The sequence below is a fragment of the Schistocerca gregaria genome, chromosome 9, assembly GCF_023897955.1.
Source record: "Schistocerca gregaria isolate iqSchGreg1 chromosome 9, iqSchGreg1.2, whole genome shotgun sequence".
NCBI classification, from domain to species: domain Eukaryota; kingdom Metazoa; phylum Arthropoda; class Insecta; order Orthoptera; family Acrididae; genus Schistocerca; species Schistocerca gregaria.
Window position 1 is genome coordinate 181250618 of NC_064928.1, and position 20290 is coordinate 181270907.

Below are 20290 nucleotides of genomic sequence, written 5' to 3' on the forward strand. Positions count from 1 at the left end.
TGGCGCAGCGGTAAGCGCTCGGGTTCGTAATTCGAAGGTCGCCAGATCGAATCTCGCGCCATGCAACCTGTTTTTTGGTATTTGTTTTTAATTCAAATGTGTGTATAATTCCCGGCAATCAGTTGCAACTATTATGCATATAATAAGGTGTTGAAAGTCGTTTGTCATGGCAAAACTGGCGACTTCGAACATCATTATGTTTTCCGCAAAGAAAGTTGTATTTCACAAATGTTATTACTTGTCTTCATAATGTTAACCACGTATAGTTAACGGAAGACGTAGAAACGATATTCCGTAACGAATACGTATAGCATAAGTCAAACGTTCGAATTAGAATAGAAACCCCACGAACAGAAATTTGCTGTGACAGGTATGAAATATAAACTCCGTTACTCGCTCGTTACACTTGAAGGACAGATGTCGAATGGGCCGAAACGGGCCGCCGCATAACAGCGTAGTTTCCTGCTAACTTCGAAAGAAGGTAGTTGCGGTCCATAGCGCAAGTTATAACATCGTCGAAAATCAGTGCGGACGTGAGAGCTTTGGTACACCCTGTTAAACGAACGGCAAAATGAAGGCGGTACCATTGGAGAGCGATCCGCCTTCACCAACATGCATAAGCATTTCATTTTATATATATATATATATATATATATATATATATATATATATATATATATATATATATGAATTACAAAAAACTAATAATAAAAAAATGTTGCATGGCGCGAGATTCGATCCGGCTACCTTCGGATTACGAAGCCGAGCGCTTACCGCTGCGCCACGACGCTGCAGAAAACTATTAATCGTTGAGAGTATTTCACCCCAACGGTTTATTTTAACTGTCGATTTTCTCGACAACGGCTGAGAAGTGCATCTTGGTGCTTTGCCACATTACACCTCTGGCCGTGAGCTTTTATTATGCGCAGTATGAGTCGAATCTGAAATTCACAATTGGCGGCCTCCCCTTGTCAGTTCTCCGCAGTGTTACGCCACCAGTTTATGTCAACGACACCGGCACATCTACATCTACATCTACATGGATACTCTGCAAATGACATTCAAGTGCCTGGCAGTGGGTTCCACCTTCACAATTCTCTGTTATTCCAATCTCGTGTAGCGCGCGGAAATAATGAACACCTGTATCTTTCCGTACGAGCTCTGATTTCCCTTATTTTATCGTGGTGATCGTTTCTCCCTATGCAGGTCCGTGTCAAAAAAATATTTTCGCATTCGGAAGAAAAATTTTGTGATTGTATTTTCGTGAGAAGATTACGTCGCAACGAAAAGCGCCTTTCTTTTAATGATTTCCAGCCCAAATCCAGTATCATTTCTGTGACTCTCTCTCCCATATTTCGCGATAATACAAAACGTGCCGCTTTTCTTTGAGCTTTTTCGATGTACTCCGTCAGTCCTATCTGGTAAGGGTCCCACACCGCACAGCAGTATTCTAAAAGAGGACGGACAAGCGTAGTGTAGGCAGTCTCCTTATTAGGCCTGTTACATTTTGTAAGTGTCCTGCGAATAAAACGCAGTCTTGGGTTAGCCCTCCCCACAACATTATCTATGTGTTCTTTCCAATTTAAGTAGTTCTTAAATGTAATACCTAGGTATTTAGTTGAATTTACGGCTTTTAGAATAGACTGATTTATCGTGTAAAAGTTCGTTGTTGCGATGTGGCTTCTGTTTTCGTGGCGAACGACGTGCGCTGCCGCCTCTGCTGCCCCCGAATTTATTGCGTTTCCAGTGTTAAGTGCAGTCCACTCTGGGCCAGTTCTGTGCCTCTGCCGTAATGGTATCACCGGTCTGGCCTGCATAAATAACTGCGCTTCACGCCTAACTCGCTTACGTCAGAGGGCGATTCAGAGCAAACAACATTCACAACAAAGTGTTCTGATGCGACGTACAACTGAGGTGTCCAATTTTCCGAAATAGCAACTGCCCTCGCTAACACGTGGTTCCCAAACGTCAACGTCGGACCATTATCGGTTCACATATGCACAGAATTATAGATCAGTAAGCTTTTTTGAAAATGAGAAATTCGTTAATATTAATTAAAAATCTGTGTGAAATAAAAATAGCGTTGGTAATAGGCTAACGGCGGTGCCGCAGTGAAAACACCGGTTCCCGTCACACCACCGAAGTGAAGAGCTGTCGGGCTAGGCTAGCACGTGGGTGGGTCACTGCCTGGATCTGCCGAGTGCTGCTGACCGTCGGGGTGCACCCAGCCCTCATGATTCCAATTGAGGAGTTGCTGGAGTGTGTAATGCCACTTCCTTGGACGAAAAAAGAAAAAATAGCAACCAATACCCCATAAATTTACCCCGCAACAAGTTCCAAATTCCATGAAAAGTGAACTAGTAACCAGAGTTCCATTTAACACTATTATTTGGATAATAACCAGTAATTGAAACAATAATCTTATACTCACTAATTTATCAACGTACAAAAGAAAGATAGAATCTCTATAAACTCAAACTCAAAATCATAGTAAATCGCAAAATCATTATACACTCCTGGAAATGGAAAAAAGAACACATTGACACCGGTGTGTCAGACCCATCATAATTGCTCCGGACACTGCGAGAGGGCTGTACAAGCAATGATCACACGCACGGCACAGCGGACACACCAGGAACCGCGGTGTTGGCCGTCGAATGGCGCTAGCTGCGCAGCATTGGTGCACCGCCGCCGTCAGTGTCAGCCAGTTTGCCGTGGCATACGGAGCTCCATCGCAGTCTTTAACACTGGTAGCATGCCGCGACAGCGTGGACGTGAACCGTATGTGCAGTTGACGGACTTTGAGCGAGGGCGTATAGTGGGCATGCGGGAGGCCGGGTGGACGTACCGCCGAATTGCTCAACACGTGGGGTTTGAGGTCTCCACAGTACATCGATGTTGTCGCCAGTGGTCGGCGGAAGGTGCACGTGCCCGTCGACCTGGGACCGGACCGCAGCGACGCACGGATGCATGCCAAGACCGTAGGATCCTACGCACCGCCACTTCCCAGCAAATTAGGGACACTGTTGCTCCTGGGGTCTCGGCGAGGACCATTCGCAACCGTCTCCATGAAGCTGGGCTACGGTCCCGCACACCGTTAGGCCGTCTTCCGCTCACGCCCCAACATCGTGCAGCCCGCCTCCAGTGGTGTCGCGACAGGCGTGAATGGAGGGACGAATGGAGACGTGTCGTCTTCAGCGATGAGAGTCACTTCTGCGTTGGTGCCAATGATGGTCGTATGCGTGTTTGGCGCCGTGCAGGTGAGCGCCACAATCAGGACTGCATACGACCGAGGCACACAGGGCCGACACCCGGCATCATGGTGTGGGGAGCGATCTCCTACACTGCCCGTACACCTCTGGTGATCGTCGAGGGGACACTGAATAGTGCACGGTACATCCAAACCGTCATCGAACCCATCGTTCTACCATTCCTAGACCGGCAAGGGAACTTGCTGTTCCAACAGGACAATGCACGTCCGCATGTATCCCGTGCCACCCAACGTGCTCTAGAAGGTGTATGTCAACTACCCTGGCCAGCAAGATCTCCAGATCTGTCCCCCATTGAGCATGTTTGGGAGTGGATGAAGCGTCGTCTCATGTGGTCTGCACGTCCAGCACGAACACTGGTCCAACTGAGGCGCCAGGTGGAAATGGCATGGCAAGTCGTTCCACAGAACTACATCCAGCATCTCTACGATCGTCTCCATGGGAGAATAGCAGCCTGCATTGCTGCGAAAGGTGGATATACACTGTACTAGTGCCGACATTGTGCATGCTCTGTTGCCTGTGTCTATGTGCCTGTGGTTCTGTCAGTGTGATCATGTGATGTATCAGACCCCAGGAATGTGTCAATAAAGTTTCCCCTTCCTGGGACAATGAATTCACGGTGTTCTTATTTCAATTTCCAGGAGTTTAATTAAAATTAGCAAAGTAGAACTAACGATCTCAAAGAATACTTCGTGTGAGTACTCTTTGAGAATCGTGAGTAATGGCTAAGGAAAATTGGATCCATCGCCACTACGTTACGAGAGTTAGCCGAAGCTGGTCAGAGTTGTTTGAATACCCCTGTATGTAAGCGCGGTTACATTGTTTCTCGAGGATTGATAATTGCGATCCACTATGGCGCAGTGAGACGAAACAGTCACTTCAACTATAAGATGAACAATAAGAATTCAGATAGAGGACTACCTTATATTAGACTGAAGTGAACTTTTAAGTAGATAACTCGAACTCAAGTCTAGTTAGGCACTGAACAGTGATAGTTAACTTCATTCGTAATTGCAAATTGACTCTGGAACATGGCAATAGTTTTAAAGCAGATAATTTATAAATCTCCCCCCCCCCCCCCCCCTCCTACAACGACCACCTGGGAAAGCTTCTTCCTCACGGCCTTGTTAGGAAATGATTGTTATTGTGGAATAAACCACCCTTCCGTGCCAATTTACACATTTGTGATTCCAAATTACAAAATTTTCAAACTATGGGGAAGCTGGTGTCGGTGGAACTGAATTGGATTTATCATTAATATTTTAATAGCAACTGTTAAAGTATCGGATATAAACGAGTTAATTACGACGAGTAGCGTAATATTGGTCACAATTGGTGAAGTAAATATCACGCACGCGTCGAGAGTTCAGTTCAGTAATGTTTTTTGCAACGTCGTCTTCACGTAATAACAGTATCATCGCTCTACCGACTATCGCCGAGTTTTCGCCAGGGCCGATCAATACTAATCTATCAACTACCAACTAGAAAAACCGGTGACGTTACAACTGACAAGTGGCCCAGACAAGTAGCCGTGCCGGTCAGAAAAACTGGCAACGGCTGGGAGAGTGGTGTACTGTCCACATGCCCTTCCTTATCCGCATTCAGTGACGTATACAGGCTTAGGATGACACGGCGGTCGGTCGGTATCCGTTGGTTCTTCCGAAGCATGTTCGGACGTAGTTAATTGGTAAAAGGCTCCGTAACTGTATAAAGTCTAATTATTTCTCTATTTTTCTCTCTCAGTGGCACTGATAATTTGAATAAATGGTGTCTTGTTTCGAACTTTCCCATTCATTATCAAACTATTAGCCGTGTAGTTCCGAAATAGGAATGACGGATATCGCTGAAACGACCGGTTTTCGGTTTTTTCCATGCTAGTTTAACTTGATTGAGAAAAACCCTCAAAATAACTGGTTTCTGAAATAACCGATTTTTGCTTTTTATTCCTATTATTTCCAGCAGTGAACATAGAAATTGAACATAGATGGAAAAATTTTGAGGCCCTCTCTTTCAAGATACATAGAATCAAAATACTAAATTAATAAGTCAAATACAAGAAAATCTAGTCAATCCACCTTTCGCTGCTTCTCTCGAAAAGCGGTAAGAAATTGAATAGTACAAAAAATCTGTATTCTCCTATTGATTCATATTTTTTGAAACTCTCTTCAAAAACAATGTTGTTGTAGGGTACCATACCGCTATTTGCACATTACGAAAGCTGTTGATTTGTCAGTGTGCAATGATGGTTCAAATGGTTCTGAGCACTATGCGACTTAACATCTGTGGTCATCAGTCGCCTAGAACGTAGAACTAATTAAACCTAACTAACCTAAGGACATCACACACATCCATGCCCGAGGGAGGATTCGAACCTGCGACCGGTGCAGTTGCGCGGCTCCGGACTGAGCGCCTAGAACCGCGAGACCACCGCGGCCGGCAGTGTGCATCGACTACCAGCAGATAAATGAATATGATGCACACAGGGAGCAGATCAGCTACTTTCTTTTTTTATGGTAAACTATGAAAGACTTGTTAAGTTTAGCGTTTTCTGCTTCTATGATGTCCCAAGTTTATTGCGGCTGCTCCCGTTCTTAATCATTTAAAGCAAATGGGGCATTGATGCCGTACTTCCTAAAATAGTTTCAGATTGCGGATGGTGTCATTCTGTACTAAACTATCGTATAAGCAAGTACGGCTCACTGCATGTACACGTGTTCAATCTGATAGGCCGCGCCACATGGTAACCGATACATTATTGTCACAGTTCTTTTGCTATGTGTTTGTTGCTCATTTCTGTCGGCATTGTTATTAAAATATTAATGATTGCTCTTCCCACTTCCTATAATAACACAATATTACAAACCAATAGATATTTTACGAATAAAAAATAACTCCTTTTTAAAGAAAAGATTTATTTAGTAAGCAAAAATTATAGCTCTGCTGCCCTGGGTAGCAGTTATCTCAGTTCTTTTACCCGGTTATTAGTAGAAAAATAAAAAAAATCACCTGTTACTACTGAGACTAAACATAAAACCGAAAAATACCGGTTACTCAGAACTAAAATACCGGGATCGGTTTTAACTGGTCGGTTTTTCCCATCGCTATTCAGAAATTATTAATAATGACTTTACTATATATTGAGCTATTTGTAACCGTCTGGTTACTGTAGAACTGCTGGATTATATTCCTCACTCGAACTTAATGCACATTAGATTTGCATTAATATAGACCAGTCTGCACTGTTCTAAATCAATAATGCCACCGTATCTCTTTCTGGTGTTACTCTCATTGAATATCTCGTATACTGAGAAGGCTGATGGGCGAGTAGCTGCTGAAGCCCCTTTTACATGACAAACTTTCTGTCTCGGTTGCCTGCTCGGCACTGCAGCGCCCCTGGTGTTCTATTTCCGTACTGAGTCTTGTGTGCTTTGAGCGGTCATTTTCGTTTACACGTCAGCGCCAAAATGGAACTCGCTACACACGAACATGAGCGGGCGTCTTCTCCTGCAGGCTGTTGAAGAAGCCCAGGCACACGTCTGTGGCCCTGAAGAGCCAACTTGCTACCCGCCCAATGGCGCACCGGACATCTTAGATGTGGCAATTACTAAGGGAATTCCCCAATACATGACTGCGGAAGTGATCCATGGACTGAACTCCGACCATCTGCCGGTATTATTCCAGCTTCAGGTTGCGCCGGAACTTTCTGCAGGACGCCTCAACCTGAAGCACACGAACTGGGACCAATTTCGTGATTCTGTTGCCTTCTCTCTTGACGTCATCCACGACCCAGACGAAATCGACGAGACCTCCGTAGAACGGTTCGCCACTTCCATCACGCACGCCCTGGAACTGGCCACACCACCTCCAAGGCCACCTCATCGTCCACCACCGGATCTGCCACCGCACATATTGGACTCCATACGCACCAGGAATAGACTCTGCCGTGAGTGGCGCCTCACGCGCGACGCAGCACTGAAACAACGCATCAATCAACTTAGACGAGACATACGGGCAGCCATAATTGAACACCGGAACCAGCGATGGGCTGCGAAGCTGCGATCGTTTACGCCCGACCCGATGAACTTTAACTCCATCAGGTTCTTCACAAATAGACGAAGCCGGATACCGCCGTTGACAAATGATGACCGCACTGTGTACAAGTCGGAAGACAAGGCCAATATGCTGGCGGACGTTTTCGAAACGAACTTTCGACCGCTGGACGACGGAGTTGAGCCCCAGCGGGTTGCAGACATTGAAAACGAAGTTACTACCATACTTCGTGCAGCCGACGACGACGCCGACAACGATGACGACCTCATCCCTCCAGTAACGCCTGCTGAAATCGACGCTGGCATCCGGGCCTTACCCGCCAGCAAAGCACCTGGCTGCGACGACATCACGGGAAGGACTTTAAAACAACTCCCGTGGACCGCGATTGTGCACTTGGCAACCATCTTTAATTGGATTTTTGCTACGGGCAAGTACCCAGCAGCGTGGAAACATTCTATAGTGGTGGCTGTCCCGAAACCTGGGAAGAACCCACCAGTTACAGACCGATAAGCTTGCTACCACACCTCAGTAAGCTCTTCGAAAGGCTCCTGTTGAAGAGGCTCCACACCATCATGGACCGCCTCCAAGTTCTGCCACCGGAGCAGTTTGGCTTCCGATCTGGTCATTCCACGACACAGCAGATTCTTAGGGCAACAGAATATATTACGTCAGCCTTCAACAATGGAGAGTTCTGTGGTGCTGTTCTTCTGGACGTGATGAAGGCGTTCGATAGTGTATGGCATCAGGGCCTCATTTGGAAGCTTATCGCCTTCGGATTCCCCAGGGCGTACGTCAAGCTCGTTGCCGCCTACCTCCACCAACGCACCTTTGCGGTCAGAGTAGGGGATGCACTTTCCACGGCTAGACCTATCCGTGCAGGGGTCCCACAGGGCTCAGTCCTCGGACCAGTCCTGTACTCCGTCTTTACATCGGACCTTCCGACACCACCAAGAGTCGACAAAGCCATTTACGCCGATGACACCATGATATACACGAGGGAGAAATGGCTTGAAGTCCTTGTCCCACGACTGCAGAGTGCCTGCTATGCCCTGGAGGAATGGGCAGGAAAGTGGCGCATCCGGTTCAACCCACAGAAGACGCAAACCATCATCTTCGCCAAGAGGAGACCTGGCCCTCGCCGACTTCGACATCTTCGGAACCTCCGACTTTATGGAACCGAACTGCAGTGGACGGACTCTGTTAAATACCTAGGAGTGACCATGGACAAACAACTTACATGGAAGCGCCACATCGACGACGTCCGCGCTAACGTGTCACGAAGGATAGGGGCACTTTTCCCCTTCATCTACGAAGGCTCGGACTTATCGATAGCCAACGGACTGTTGATATTCAGGATGTACATTCGCCCCATCTTTGACTATGCCTGTGAGGTATGGGGCAATGCAGCAAAGACACATCTTCAGCGCCTTCAATCGCTCCAGAATAAGATACTTCGCCGTGTTTTGCACGTTCCCCCGCAGTTTCCTCACCGATACATTCATGAAGCAGCCGAAGAATTGGAGGTACCGCAGAGACATAAGCAGCTTGCACGACGATTTTATGCCAGGACTGAAACCTCGACCAACCCACTGATACGACACCTTGGAGCACCGCCTCAGCCAAGGGAACGCTATGCGCGACCCATTGCCATGCTTGAAAGGTAATAATGTAAAAAGAAAACAATCCGAAATACGACGGAATCTGCACCCAAGATGGAAACTGATTCATGCCCGCCCACACCCATGACACACAAACAAATAAAGATGTTCAACACAAACCTACCCCCCTGAGAGATGTAGGAAATGCTTACAAGTAAACCCTGCACCACCAAGCTGAAGCAGATCAGCCAGAAGAAATGCGGAAGTAGTAGCCTTTCCCGTAAGAGCTGTCTGCTGTGCAGTGTGGCACCTGAACGGTGAAAATGAGGTTGTGAGGGATTGTACTTTTTACGGAAAAATCGAAATATAGTAACAGAATTCGGGAACGAACAATGGCAATAGAGCTTGTTAATGACTAAATCAGAATTAATAGTGGAAGTTCTTGTCAAAGGTCGTGTGGTAAATTGTTCACACTCAAGAGAACTGAAAGAATAGAAACAATGGCATTCAAACATTTGAAAACATGCATTTATTTGCTCGAAGAAATACACTTGCAAACACATCAGACAATATGTAGAACGCAGTAAATAGCGCCTTTTTACTTTATCCTCTGTCTCTTGTTTCCTTCCTACGTGCTAAATATTAAAGAAATTTATTTCTCCCGTCCACAAATTCTGACTTTTACACTGTAGACGTAATTTTCATAAAAAACGCCTTTAATTATTCACGTTCTGTTTTATGCATAGTCGGTTTTTTTTCGGTAAAAAGTAAATACTTCTAGCTCTCAGATATTTCATCCCCTTTATAGAAGAACATGTGCAGGAAAAACTACCGGGACCTTTTGCGAATTTTCACTGTGCCACGTAAACAAAGCAGACATAATAAAGATTAAAAGGACACGAAAGCACAATATCTATTTCTGTAATCGGAGTCACGTCGGCCAGAATAGGTTATAACTTCCGATGTTATCAGATGCCGATATAGTCCTTTGTGTCTGCGCATGCGTAGTATGCAGCATACTAAGAAATTCAGAATTCCACATATGCCCGAAAAAAAAAAGGAATATCCAGAGGCTGAATTTGTCCATCGATTGCAGGTGGTACGAATTGCTATGTCACACTCTTTTCAGAGGGTTAATTTGCTTTGAAGGAGTATGATACGAGAAAAAGCAAGTTATTTTGACCAGCTATTGGCCAAAAGCAGCGCTCATACCATACTTAAAAACCATCTAACAGCCAGTATCGCACAAATTATTTTTTGTGTTTAAGACAGTCGGTTTCAACAGACTACTCAAAATCGTTCAAATGACTCTAAGCACTATCGGACTTAACATCTGAGGCTATCAGTCCCCCAGACTTAGAATTACTTAAACCTATCTAACCTAAGGACATCACACACATCCATACTCGAGGCAGGATTCGAACCTGCGACCGTAGCAGCTGCGCGATTCCGGACTGAAGCGCCTAGAACCACTCGGCCACAGCGGCCGGCAAACAGACTATTCTGCGATCTTGAGGTCTTAAAATCTTTTGTTGTAAAAGAAATTTTCAGTTTACGCTGACCTCGCGCTGATGTAGCACATGATAAGCGATGACAGACCTTTTGTAATGGCACGAAATAAGTCTCGGGTGAACAGCCTGGCATGAGTGTACAAGGACAGAATATTTCGGCAATCATGTACATCATCAGCACACCTGATGGTGGCAACAAGGTTGATTGCCGAAATATTGTTTCCTCTGTACACTCGCACCAGGCTGTTCACTCGAGATTTATTTCGTCATGAAATACGCCAGGAGAAGTTGAAGAACCACATCATGTACTTTACATATGTGCTGTTCTTATCCACTTGATATCGTGTGCATGAGGTCAGCATAATATGAACTTGGTTTACAGCGAAAGATTTTGATACCTGAAGATGACAAGGTAGTCTATTGAAACCGAGTGTCTTAAATTTAAAAAAAAAAATACGTTATGCGATCTTGACTGTTGAGTTGTTTTTAACAATCACAGATCTCCCTTCAGTTCTCGCGAAATGAGCAAATTCAGTCATACCATAGTTGCAGTTCCCTTATGCCCATTTTCCCACTCTTCCTTGCTGTGACCTAAATATTCACTCGTGCCTTTGCAAGATCACGCACACGGGAAAGACTCGTAGGGGACAGAACGCCTCCAATTTCTCGCAAGACAATAAACAACGGTCCACTCAATTTACCATCCAGAGTAACAGTTTGCATAATTGTATATGAATGCGTTAAAGCACTGATAGTAGTTGATCTTGCTGTAAATCTCTCAGTACCTCTACTTTCCAGGGTTCCTTAATATGCATTTCCTCTTCAAACCCCAATTGGTCGGAGTTGTACACAAATTCCTTACAGAACGACGGGATAAGTTGTTTATCACTTCTACAAATTTTCGGGCCGATTCCAGTTTGCTGTGTATCGTCAGATCTATAGGTCATTGGCTTCGTAGATAGAATCGCGTCCTGGTCAGTTGCTTACTTACACTCACAAGGGAAGCTTCCCATCGCACACGCTACCAGATTTAGTGGCAAGATCCGTGGATAGTCTATCAGCAACTGAACACAGATCAATCACGAAAACAGGACGAAGATGCAATGAACCGTGGAAAAAAGAAGCAAGATATAAACGGTGAACGGTCCAAGATTTACATGTGTAACATAAAACGACTTTGAATGAGTATGGTCACAGTGTTGGACTGAGAAGGGGGAGATCCAAGCTCACATCTCACTCGTGCTCCATGAATTATGAACTGTCATTGACGTATCTGTTCGCTGTAGTCAAATTTGCGCATGTGTCGTGCGTAACGCAGGGACCTCCAGACGTGTGTCCCTCCTACTCGTTCTAGACGAGTACCACGTGTTATACCTCTTGCGATCCGTTTTGGAAGTTTTGACGCTTGAATTCCTATATTGTAACTCATTACACACTCGTTTGTTTGCTATTTTCATCTCTGTGAGACGTCCATATGGTATCTTGCCTGCTCTCACAAATCATCTCATTTACTTGCGACGGTAATATACAGGGTGTACCAAAAAGAATCACCAGATTTGGCACGCCTGTACTTTTGAAACCAATTAACTTTGTTTTTTGATGCACGGGAAACTAAAAACAATTTTTTTCATACCTTATCATAGGTGTTCAGTATGACCCCCTTGAAATGCCTCCCATGGGTCAATGCGGTACTAAAATTGTTCCCACTCTGCAACGAGCAAGTCTTGAGTTGTAGCTTGCACAGCTTCTGTTATGTGGTGTCTCAATTCATTCAGTGTTGTTGGTACGCTGTGGCCGAGGGGTTGTAGGCGCTTCAGTCCGGAACCACCCTGCTGTTACGGTCGCAGGTTCGAATCCTGCCTGGGTCATGGGTGTGCGTGATCTACTTAGGTTAGTTAGGTTTAAATAGTTCTACGTCTAGGGCACTGATGACCTCAGATGCTAAGTCCCATAGTGCTTAGAGCCATTTGAACCATTTTTATTGTTGGTAACGAAGGCACGTAAATAGTCTCTTATAAAGCGCCACAAGGAATAATAACATACAGTCAGGTCCGGTGACCTTGGAGGCCAGTAATGTAAAGCTGAATCAGCCGGCCGGAGTAGCCGAGCGGTTCTAGGCGCTACAGTCTGGAACCGCGCGACCGCTACGGTCGCAGGTTCGAATCCTGCCTCGGGCATGGATGTGTGTGATGTCCTTAGGTTAGTTAGGTTTAAGTAGTTCTAAGTTCTAGGGGACTGATGACCATAGAAGTTAAGCCCCATAGTGCTCAGAGCCATTTGAACCATTTTTTTGTAAAGCAGGATCGTTTGGTCCAGCGACCGATCCATCACTCAGTAATCCTTTGATTTAAAAATTCCGACACTTCCAAATGCCAGTGTGGCTGTGTCCATCGTGTAGGTAAATGAAGTCGTCCGAATCAGTCTCCAACTATGGGAAAAGAAAGTTCTCTAGGATATATAGATGTGTGTTTCCTGCAACAGTGTTCTCGCCAAAGAAAAATGGACCGTTCAACTTTTCCCGTGAAACTGCACCGAACACATTAAATTTTGGAGAGTCCCTCTGATGTTGTACAGCTTCATGTGGTTGTTCCGTACCCTATATTCTCACATTCACGTTTCTATTTAAATGGAATGTTGCCTCGTCACTCAATACTAAGCGTGGAAGAAAACTGTCATCCTTCGTCTTGCCGAGAAAGAAATTACAGGACTCCACACGTTGTTGTTTGTCACCTTCACGAAGAGCTTGCAGTTGCCGAATTTTGTATGGTTTCGCGTGTAAACGTCGAAGCAACGCACGCCAGACGGACAATGGGGCATAATGAGCTGTCGAACTGCACGGCTAACGGATTTCTGCGGACTTCTTGTGAAACTATGGAGCATGCGTTCGACGCCTGTGTCAGACACTCGGGGACGGCCCGGCGATTTGCCTCTGCACAAACAACCTGTTTCTCGGAATTGTTCATGCCGTCGTCTAAAGCTCTGTGCTGTAGGAGGGTCTACACCACACCGAGTTCGAACGTCACGGTGAACAGTTATTACTGACCGACAATGCGCAAAATTTACAACACAAAACGCTTTCTGTTGTCCCAACACCATTTTTACTAGAACTGAAGTGGGGGCACACTGCTGCTACCTAGCGGGGATCATATAAAACACTAGAGTTTGGTCTTCCCAACAGCATATTGTTCACTCACATATCCCAAATAACATAATAGTTGCGTTTTTTTTTTAATCGCATGATTCTTTTTCATACACCATGTATTCTTGCCACATGACTCGTATAACCAATGTATAGTATGACAATTGCCAAGACTGCAGAACAGACACGTCAATGACTGGAAAATCGGTACAATGAGCAAGTAGTAATGGAAAGCAAAGAAAAATTTGGAGTGAGAACTACAGTACAAGAAGAAGATATAAAAGCTTTAACTATATATGAAGGTAGTATCTGTTTATCTGTTTCCGAAAGAACAGACACCGTTGTTGACCGTGCAGCTTCTCTAGAGTGAAATGATAATTGAATCGACACCCTATCTGCAAACAGGCGTTGATATACATCATTGGGGACACGCTGAAAATGTGTGCTCCTACTGGGACTCGAACACTGGATCTCCTGCTTAAGTGGCCGACCCTCTGTCCATCTTTCTTTTCTCATTTTGTTCTATATTGTTCGTGGCGGACGTCCGATAATACTCGTTCAGGTTGTTTGTTGATCGATTTACTCAGTTTTTTTTATTACAGAGGGTAGCTAAACTCTCTGACCGAACGCGCTGAGCTACCGTGCCGGCATCCATCTGCATGGACATACCCCCTGCATGCTTCCCGTGAGACCCACATTCCCAACATGTCCACACCACTACATTCGTAGGGCGCCTACTAGATGTTTATCCATCACACTCATTACTCGTGGCAGATTAATCTACCAAGTCCCGTACGAGTTGGGGCATAGCGTGTGCGTTCGCACAAGAAGGTCAGTGGCCGCGTAGCCACATTATCACTATATATGAAGGTAGTATCCGTTCCCGAAAGAACAGATACCATTGACGCAGCTTCTGTAGAACGTAAGCAGGAGATCCCGGGTTCGAGTCCCGGTCGGGGCAAACATTTTCAACGTCCCCAATGATGTATATCAACGCCTGTTTGCAGCGAGGGTGTCTAATTATCATTTCATTCTATTGTAGCTGCACAGTCATCAATGGTCTCTGTTTCTTTCGGGAACAAATACTACCTTGATATATACAGGGTGTTTCAAAAATGACCGGTATATTTGAAACGGCAATACAAACTAAACGAGCAGCGATAGAAATACACCGTTTGTTGCAATATGCTTGGAACAACAGTACATTTTCAGGCAGACAAACTTTCGAAATTACAGTAGTTACAATTGTCAACAACAGATGGCGCTGCGGTCAGGAAACTCTATAGTACGATATTTTCCACATATCCACCATGCGTAGCAATAATATGGCGTAGTCTCTGAATGAAATTACGCGAAACCTTTGACAACGTGTCTGGCGGAATGGCTTCACATGCAGATGAGATGTACTGCTTCAGCTGTTTAATTGTTTCTGGATTCTGGCGGTACACCTGGTCTTTCAAGTGTCCCCACAGTAAGAAGTCACAGGGGTTCATGTCTGGCGAATAGGGAGGCCAATCCACGCCGCCTCCTGTATGTTTCGGATAGCCCAAAGCAATCACACGATTATCGAAATATTCATTCAGGAAATTAAAGACGTCGGCCGTGCGATGTGGCCGGGCACCATCTTGCATAAACCACGAGGTGTTCGCAGTGTCGTCTTAGACAGTTTGTACCGCCACAAATTCACGAAGAATGTCCAGATAGCGTGATGCAGTAATCGTTTCGGATCTGAAAAATGGGCCAATGATTCCTCTGGAACAAATGGCGGCCCAGACCAGTACTTTTTGAGGATGCAGGGACGATGGGACTGCAACATGGGGCTTTTCGGTTCCCCCTATGCGCCAGTTCTGTTTATTGACGAAGCCGTCCAGGTAAAAATAAGCTTCGTCAGTAAACCAAATGCTGCCCACATGCATATCGCCGTTATCAATCCTGTGCACTATATCTTTAGCGAATGTCTCTCGTGCAGCAATGGTAGCGGCGCTAGGGGTTGCTGCGTTTGAATTTTGTATGGATAGAAGTGTAAATTCTGGCGCATGAGACGATACGTCGACGTTGGCGTCATTTGGACCGCAGCTGCAACACGGCGAACGGAAACCCGAGGCAGCTGTTGGATCACCTGCTGCACTAGCTGCGCGTTGCCCTCTGTGGTTGCCGTATGCGGTCGCCCTACCTTTCCAGCACGTTCATCCGTCACGTTCCCAGTCTGTTGAAATTTTTCAAACAGATCCTTTATTGTATCGCTTTTCGGTCCTTTGGTTACATTAAACCTCCTTTGAAAACTTCGTCTTGTTGCAACAACACTGTGTTCTAGGCGGTGGAATTCCAACACCAGAAAAATCCTCTGTTCTAAGGGATAAACCATGTTGTCCACAGCACACTTGCACGTTGTGAACAGCACACGCTTACAGCAGAAAGACGACGTACAGAATGGCGCACCCACAGACTGCGTTGTCTTCTATATCTTTCACATCACTTGCAGCGCCATCTGTTGTTGAAAATTGTAACTACTGTAATTTCGAAAGTTTGTCCACCTGAAAATGTACTGTTGTCGCAAGCATATTGCAACAAACGGTGTATTTCTATCGCTGCTCGTTTAGTTTTTATTGCCGTTTCAAATATACTGGTCATTTTTGAAACACCCTGTAAATACATTGAACACTATTGAGGTAAATACATTGTTTGTTCTCTATCAAAATGTTTCATTTGCTAACTATGCCTATCAGTAGTTAGTGCCTTCAGTAGTTTGAATCTTTTATTTAGCTGGCAGTAGTGGCGCTCGCTGTATTGCAGTAGTTCGAGTAACGAAGATGTTTGTGAGGCAAGTGATTTGTGAAAGGTATAGGTTAATTTATCCAGGGCCATTCTCTTGTAGGGATTATTGCAAGTCAGATTGCGTTGCGCTAAAAAATATTGTGTGTCAGTTTAAGCACAGTCATGTATAATTTTTCAAAGGGGGCATTACACTGTTTGTAAAAGAAAAAGCAAATAAATATCTTTCGGGTATTAAAACTTGTGTAGTTTTTATCATACCTTTTTTGTAGTTGTCTTCCAAACTCTGTCTTTGTACTCGATATTCCTGTAGTTGTCACTTCCGTGATCGTAAAGAACAGGAAACTTACGAACTTCTTCTATTAGTCTTTCCACATCCGTGTTTTGAACACAGAACAGTCTTGCGCAGTCGCACAGCTCTCAAGACAATTCTACCGTCAGGCCGCGTCCGTCACGTGAAAAATTAAACACGGCGAATCCCGTCCTGCCCGTTGACGTTCCCCGTGCACGGCCCGGTCAAGTGGGGCCAGCTACATTTGTTTTAATGATGTATTTCGTTGTCCGGATGACGGCCGATACTCGGACGTGTCTCGGCACGGACACGGTCCGGACGTGTGTGTACCGACCTTCAAGCGCGCCTCGGCCCGCCTCACCCTGCCACCGGCCCGCCTCCTCGCGACGTACCGTCACGTACCGCCGTGCCCCGGCTGCGCCGACGGTGTGTCGCCCGGCTGCACGGCCACTTGACCCGATGACCCGGCCGCTCGCCGCCACCTCCAGACGATGCCCCGAGGGCGCCGGCCTCACCCACCTAACAAGCCACCCACCTCCTCCGCAGTGGGGCTGTCTCGCTGACACTGCTATTTATACGTCCACTCGCCAAGTACAGTGTCTGGCAAAAAGGGAGAATACGCGTGCGTATTCGCTGGCCGCTTTGACCGAGCGATTCTAGGCGCTTCAGTCCGAAACCGCGCTGCTACTACAGTTGCAGGTTCGAAACCTGCCTCGGGCATGGATGCCGCGCAGGATTAGCCGAGCGGTCTTAGGCGCTGCAGTCATGCACTGTGCGGCTGGTTCTGGTGGAGGTTCGGGTCCTCCCTCGGGCACGGGTGTGTGGGTTTGTCCTTAGGATAATTTAGGTTAAGTGGTGTGTCAGCTTAGGGACTGATGACCTTGACATGGATGTGTGTGATGTCTTTAGGTTAGTCAGGTTTAAGTAGTTCTAAGTTCTAGGGGACTGATGACCTCAGATGTTAAGTCCCATAGTGCTCAGAGCCACTTCAACCATGCGTATTCAGATACTGAGATATGTAAAGAAGTAGAATACGGTGCTGCGGTCCGCTAACGCATATACAAGACAACAAGTGTCTGGCGCAGTTCGGTTACTGCTGCTCCAATTGCAGGTTATCAAGATTTAGGTCAGTTTGAGCGTGATGTTATAGTCGGCGCACGAGCGATGGGACACAGCATCTCTGAGGTAGCGATGAAGTGGGAATCTTACCGTACGACCATTTCCCGAGTGTACCGTGAATATCAGGACTCCTATAAAAGTTCTCCGACATCTCTGCTACTGGAAAAACGGGACCAACGACGACTAAAGAGAATCGTTCAACCTGACAGAAGTGCAAACCTTCTGCAAACTGCTGCTGGGTCATCACATGTGTCAGCGTGCGATCCATTCAACGAAACATCATCGATTTGGACTATCCGAGCCGAATACCCACTCGCCTACCCTTCACCACTGCACGACACAAATCTTTACGCCTCGCCTGGGCCCGTCAACACCGACGTTGATGACTGAAAACATGTTGCCTTGTCGGAAGAGTCTCGTTTCGAATTGTATCGAGCGGATGGACCTGTACGGCTATGGAGGCAACCTCACGAATCCATGCACCCTGCATTTCAACACAGAACTGTGCAAGCCGATGGAAGCTTTGTAACGGTGTGAGGCGTGTGCATTTGGAGTGGTATGGGACCCCCGATACGTCTCGCAACGACTCTGACAACTGACCCGTACGTAAGCACCCTGTCTGACCACCTGCATCCATTCACGTCCATTGTGCATTGCGACGGACATGGGCAATGCCAACAGGACAATGCGACACCCTACACGTATAGAATTGCTACAGAGCGGCTCCACAAACACACTTGTAAGTTTAAACACTGCCGCTGCATCACCCCATTTCCCAGTACTTCCGAAGACAGCCATTGACTGTGAATGTGGTATAACTGACACAGTCCCTTTGACTCTTCAGAGATGTCACTAAACCCCCAAAAGATCTAAACAACCATACTTGAGCAGCGCCTGTTAGACGGAAGAGATCCGACAGTCGATCAGTTCCAGTCGCTGCACCAGGAAGGAGGTACATGGCTCGTTTGTCTTAGTTCAACCATGCCTAGACAGTCAATACCGTGATTCGATCGCGCCCGCATTGTTATTTGGTACGAGTAAGGGCTCAAAAAATAAAAAAAAAACAGGGGGGGGGGGGGGGTTCAAATGGCTCTGAGCACTATGGCACTTAACTTCTGAGGTCATCAGTCCCCTAGAACTTAGAACTACTTAAACCTAACTAACCTAAGGATATCACACACATCCATGCCCGAGACAGGATTCGAACTTGCGACCGTAGCGGTGGCGCAGCTCCACACTGTAGCGCCTAGAACCGCTCGGCCACCTCGGCCGGCGGCTCTCAAGGGAAGTGTCCAGGTGTCTACTTAAACCTAACTAACCTAAGGATATTACACACATCCATGACCGAGGCAGGATTCGAACCTCCGACCGTAGCGGTAGCGCGGCTCCAGACTGTAGCGCCTAGAACCGCTCGGCCACGCCGGCCGGTGGCTCTCAAGGGAAGTGTCCACGCGTCTCGGAGTCAACCATCGCAATGTTGTTCGGACATGGAGAAGATACAGAGAGACAGGAACTGTCGATGACATGCCTCGCTCAAGCCGCCCAAGGGCTACTACTGTAGTGGATGACCCCTACCTACGGATCATGGCTCGGAGGAACCCTGTCGCGTCCCAAGCGTGGGTTTTGCGAGGGATTGAGCGACACGGTTCGTAAACGGGAATTAGCCGGTTGACCTAATTGAGAGGGAGACTTTTGATCTGGCTAAGATGTTAAATTCCCTGGTGTGAAGGTACAAGGCTAGGATGTTGGTAGAAGTAAACTCGTATGGACGTTATAAAAGTTCTAATTTATTCATAAAGAATACAGATCACCCTAACTGCGTAGTGATTGTACCTACAGAATAGCCAAGCCCATTACAGAGACGGTGACTGACTTCCACCGTTATGGCTGCCTGATAGAACTTTCCAGCACTTTGCTGCCCACACTAGCACCCTACGTCAGAGTCCCGCGGTCGCTGCCTAAACGCTCATCGGCGACTATCTCCAACTGTCTGCCTGCAGCCCGCCCTCAGCCCAAGTCGGCTGCTACTCACGCTGACTACCGTCGCTGCCTAAACCCGAGAGAGAGAGATCCCCGGAGCGGCGTGCCTCCGAGTTTTGTTAGCTCTTCCCCTTCGACCCCGCCAGCGCTTGGCATGACGTAGCGTCGAGTGCAACTTTTCCTTATTAGGGATTGTTTTAGTATTAACTTCAGTACTTTTCTTCAGAAGCTGGGTGGAGGGGTAGAGGGGCCTCTCCCTATATGGTCACGCACTGCGTCCTGAGCCCTTCATTGGCTCCTCATGACGTAGTGCGGTCCCCACCTAGGGCCCTCTTTCTTTCTCTCTCCGCTCCCAGACTTCTCCCTCTAGCCAAGAGTGTTGATACTGTAAGTTATTGCTTATTAAGGGACCTGCCCAGAGCGCCCTTTTTATCTTAATAGCTGAGTCTGCTTCCTTGCTTATCACGCGCAGCTGCCTGGCCGCTTGGACCGCCGCCTCGGCTATCTGGCTGCGTCGTTATCTTTTGTGACCCCTCTGACACGCCTGGCGTCCCCTGTTA